Source organism: Pelodiscus sinensis, chromosome 5 (genome assembly GCF_049634645.1).
Source record: "Pelodiscus sinensis isolate JC-2024 chromosome 5, ASM4963464v1, whole genome shotgun sequence".
In the NCBI taxonomy this organism is placed as follows: Eukaryota; Metazoa; Chordata; order Testudines; family Trionychidae; genus Pelodiscus; species Pelodiscus sinensis.
In genome coordinates, this window is record NC_134715.1 from 119,713,387 (window position 1) to 119,718,528 (window position 5,142).

Below are 5,142 nucleotides of genomic sequence, written 5' to 3' on the forward strand. Positions count from 1 at the left end.
TAGGATAAAGAAGGATGAACCCTAAAAGTGGCAGTGTTTTGGCCAATTGGGCTAAAAGGTATTTGGCCACCAGTCAGAACCAGAACTTCCTGCACTATTTGAAGAAACATATCCCACTTATTTCCAGGTGTATTAGCTGGTAAACACTTCCTCTGGATGGACCCCAGAAATCACCAGCTTGACTTAATAATAATACTGTACAGGGCACTACCCCACACATTTTTATAGAGCCTTCAAGCGTCTTCTGGCATTTCACCAAAGAGAACAAAAACAACTAATGAGTCAACAGTAAGGTACGATTAGAAATGTGGCCAAGCTCCCGAGGGCCTCTTCCAGAGCTCCACAAAATCATTAGTAGTCTTTTCCTGTTCTTCAAAGTTTGGATCAGGCCCTTAATGAACAAGGAAAGTAAAATAGTCTATATTTGAAAATACTTACGTTCCCTTTCTTGATCATGTTAAATTATCAAGGAGCTCCGTGGGGGGGAGGGAATTGATTCAAACCCTATCTATTGTATTTTAGGAACATATAGGGAAGCTTTCAGTAGCAGCATTCATCTAGAAAATGAAGAGAAGATTTTCAAATTGATGGCATGATATTAGGCGCACACCATCCCTCTTGCAATAGGAGACGGGCACCAAAATGCCCTTCATGCCTTTGAAAATCTTCTCCCCAATCTGTGGAATGAAATTCAAAAAGGCCAATGCTATTAGCCAGCAAAGGACAGTATAACCTAGTGCCAAAAGCACTGGCCCAGGAGAACTGTGTTTTTCTAATCTTGACTCAGCCATTGGCTTGTTGAGTGATCTGGGACATAACACTTCTCCTCTTTGGGTCTCAGTTTTCCCTGTATGTAAAATGGATAGAATGGCACAGATCTCCTTTGTAAATCTCTTTGGCCATGTCTGCACTAGGGAATTATTTTAAAATTAGTAAATTCGACTTAATAACTCCCAATTTAACAAAATGGAACTAGTGTGTCCACACTATGGGAAAGCCTTGAAATTAGTCCGAGGCAGGCTCCGATAATGTGGATGTACTACCTCAGCCTTAGAGCCCCAGGAAACATTGAGGAGTAATTAGTTTGAATTACTCTGGGGAGTAGTTATTTCAAAATAGTGGTACCAGCGCATCGACACTACAGTTATTTTGAAATAACTATTTCAGATTTAGTGTTACTCCTAATGAAAAGCAGGAGTATAGATTTCAAATTCCGTGGCCTGTTATTTCAAAATAACAGGGTTGGTAGTGTGGATGCTTCGCTTATAAATTTGACCTAAGGGGGATTATTTCAAAATAAAGTCCTAGTGTAGACCAGAGCTTTGAGAATTATAGATGAGAAGATTATTAGTATAGCCTCATAAGAAAGTAATCTTAAGGACAAGAACCTTAATCAATCAACATTAAACACTTTTTGGAAGCTAATTTAGGGAAATCTCAATACAGGTATAACTTACATGTATGTTGAAAAGCATCCACCAGAATACTAGATAAATTGTAACTTAGTTATTACAGTTATGGTAAATGAATTTCAGTAATCCATCTGAGATACCCTGGAGACAACTTAATGTGCTCCTGAAACTGTAAGGTCAGGGGCATGTTATACTCTGCAAAGTTTTATGGTGTAGAAAAAATTGAACACAAAGATATCTGGAGATCAAAGATGACCCCAAAGGTGATGGATATTACTAACAGGCTGTACAACACTGCCATCAAAAAGGGATTTCAAAGAATGAAATGCCAGATGCTAACAAGGTTCAACCAAAATCAGCTCTTATTTCTCGTGACATCATTTTAATGAAAGCCACTGCTTCATAGAAGCTGGTTGCAAAAAATCTCACTCAAATTTGTGACTGCATATGCAGAAAAATTACATCCTGAAGAAGGCTAGTTATAAAACTCCCCTCTACTGGACAATCACAACTGTATCGGGATTATTTTCATTCAGTTCTGGGCACCATGTCACAGGAAAGGCACTGACAGATCTGAAGTGTTCAGAGAAGAATAAAATAATTAGGACAATACAAGAGGAAAGATTATTGTGCAAGATTAAATAAGTACAATTTAGCAATAGTGGGAAACCATCAAGGTGTAGCTACAGGAATTATTTAGGACTTGTCATCAAGATCTAATTAGGAGGAACGGACTAACATTTAAAAAAGGAAAAATGTGGACTGGGGCTGATTCAAAGCCCAATGATGTCAAGAAGTCTTGCTCCTGACTTCTATGGGGTTTAAGTTGGGGCCTCCACAAGGAAGTTTTCCTTATTATGAGATGCACTGGTATTAGCCTCTTAGGGTACATCTACACAGCAACATTATTTTGAAATAACTAGCATTATTACAAAATAACTTAATCCGCATCTACACAGCAGGTAGTTATTTTGAAATAATGTCAAAATACTGTAAAGCTGGAGGACTTCTTACTCAGACTCCTGTAACCCTCATTGTATGAGGAATAAGGGAAGTCAGAGAAAGAGTGTTTTATTTTGAAATAAGTGGTGTGTAGACTCTTGCAATTTCAAAATAATCTATTTTGAAATAAACTACACAATTGACTTGGCTCAATTTGCATAGCTTATTTCAAGTTAAGCCCTGCTGTGTAGACTCACCCTTGGAGAAAGTAGTGGAAGCCCTATTACTCAGACTCCGAAATCGAGATTTTATAAAACACTAGATGATATGCTGTAGAGAACAGCCCTGCACTGGTGGGAGGATGGACCAGATGTTCTTTCCCATCTTCAATGTCTACGATTCTTTGGTTATGTGTATACTACATTAGGAAGAGTTTACCACCCATTTTGGGCTGCATTCCCAAGCAACCCGACTCCGAGAAGACCCGGTCCCAGCGCGCCGGGGGCCGCTACCGGCCTCACACCGTCCACAGGCACCTCTTAATGGTTTCACACCCTCTTGAACTCTCTCTTCAAAGTTCTTTTCAACTTTCCCTTACGGTACTTGTTGACTATGGGTCTCGTGCCGGTATTTAGCCTTAGATGGAGTTTACCACCCGCTTTGGGCGGTCACATTAGGAAGTGATCCTCCCACCATGGGAAGATAGACTCTTGCTAACTCTGTTCAAGCTAATGCATTAAAAATAGCAATATAGGCCTCGCAGCATGGTCAACAGAATGGGCTGGCCACCTCAGCTGGATCCAGAAATCAGGTGGGCTTGTATTCCGGTGGCTAGCCTGATCTGTCACCATGCCACGGTGTCCATGCTGCTATTTTGAGTGTGCTAGTTAAAGCAGAGCTAGCAGGAGTCTGTTTCCCTAGACTGGGAGACATGATCCTGGTTGCAGTGTAAACATACCCTGATATATCACCAACACTGGTTTACAGTAAAAATTGCTTCCCTGGGTATCATGCTGGCAAATAAACTTCCATATTATTAGCCTACCTTTAATAAAACGTTTAATTCACATGATGGCACCAAATGGAAAAAGAGAGGAATAAAACTTCAGCAAAGTCAATAGCAAAGTTCCCATTGAGTCCAATGGACCATGATTTCACCCCAGGGGATAGACTACTATAGATCTAAGAACTGCGAGACTCCACGGCAGGTTGTGGATTAGACTAGATTGGAAAATACTCGCAGAGAAGGAGGATCCTTTTTCATTGAATGAAATAAAGCTAAAATTCACTTAGAATGAGGGAGGATTTCAATGTCTATCCATTTAGATGAATGGGATGAGTCACCTGTGCAAAGCTGATCTCATGTCATGTCAGGGATGAGTGTCTAAATAATACCACTGTTGTGAAGCAGGGGAGTCCCTGTTTTATACAGGGAAAACTTAGCTGGGGGACTTGTCCGAGGTCACAGAAAGTGGAGAACAGACCAAAGGAGTCTTGGCTCTTTGTACCTGGGTTGACAAACATGATTTGCTAATTTCAGCCTTTTGTTATTTTAGGCTGTTTTTTTTTTCTTTCCAGTGAAATATGCTGTTTTGACAAGGAAAAATAGCTAAGCAATGTATTTTAAAATGGCCCATGGTAATCTGCTTTATTTTTCTGTGGTGGCTGGATGGTTTGGATAAAAAAAAAAATCAATGAGGCGAGTGGTTTTGAAATCAGAAATTACTATGTGGCCTAAAAAGCATCTCTTTTCTTTCTGTAAAATGTGCTTGTTTAGCTTTATTGTCTTCCAGTTTTTCTATAAAGAGTGCATAATAGAACTGAATCTGGTTTTGGCCAATATCAAGATGTATTGTTTATTAAAGTAAATATTTAGCTTGGTTTCATTTTGGTCCATACTTGGCTCTTGGGTCAATTTGAATGAATATTGACGTCAACCACAAGTCAGTTTTGGTTTATTATTTGGTTGGCAGCTCAAAACTGTTATATTATAGGACAGTCTTTAAACTATGTTACTGAAGCCAAATGTTTTTCCTGTGAAAATTCAGGGAGAGTTGTGAATTAATCAGTCTTGTGTGGTAAAACATTAAATTATTCCAAAACCAAAAGGCCTCATTTTAAAACTAGCTGGTAATCTAATACCAGCAAGGTCATTGCCTACCATGACATTTTGTAAACCCAAGCCATTAAAATGAAGGAAATGAATAGTTAGGAACATTGTATATCACACAATGTCCATGCAGGGTGAGTTGATGGCTATCCAGGCAGAAACATGAGGAAGGAGAAGGTGCTGTCTTACCTACCTGAATGAGCTACTGGTGTCCCAGGTTATAGTGCAGTGGGGAGAGTCAATACTTTCAGCTGTCACTCCCTCACAAATGAGTGGCTGGGGCAAGCAGTGAAAATGACTTGACTCCACCCACTTCCCCAAGGTACTGGCCAACATAGCTGAGCCAGCAATATGGCAAAATTAGTCTGTGTCAGTGTAAGGTTGGTGCTAATTACAGGGGAGAAACCCGGACTGAACTGTGACTCTCTGATCTGTGCCAAGTACTCAAGCCTCTTGGAAACTCCACAATCTAACCCATCACAAACAAACCCATTTGTGATCAGTTGTCTACCCCACAGAGGAGAACAAATGGTTAGCAGGAGTCAGCCTATCAGTTAATCTATTGGATTGCACCTGGAGGATGGGCAGGGCTAATTAATGCTGAAACTCACCTGGGGAGAGGCTGAGTGGTGGTGTAAACAGAGGACATTTATAGCAGAAGGAGAGTGCAAGGCAAAA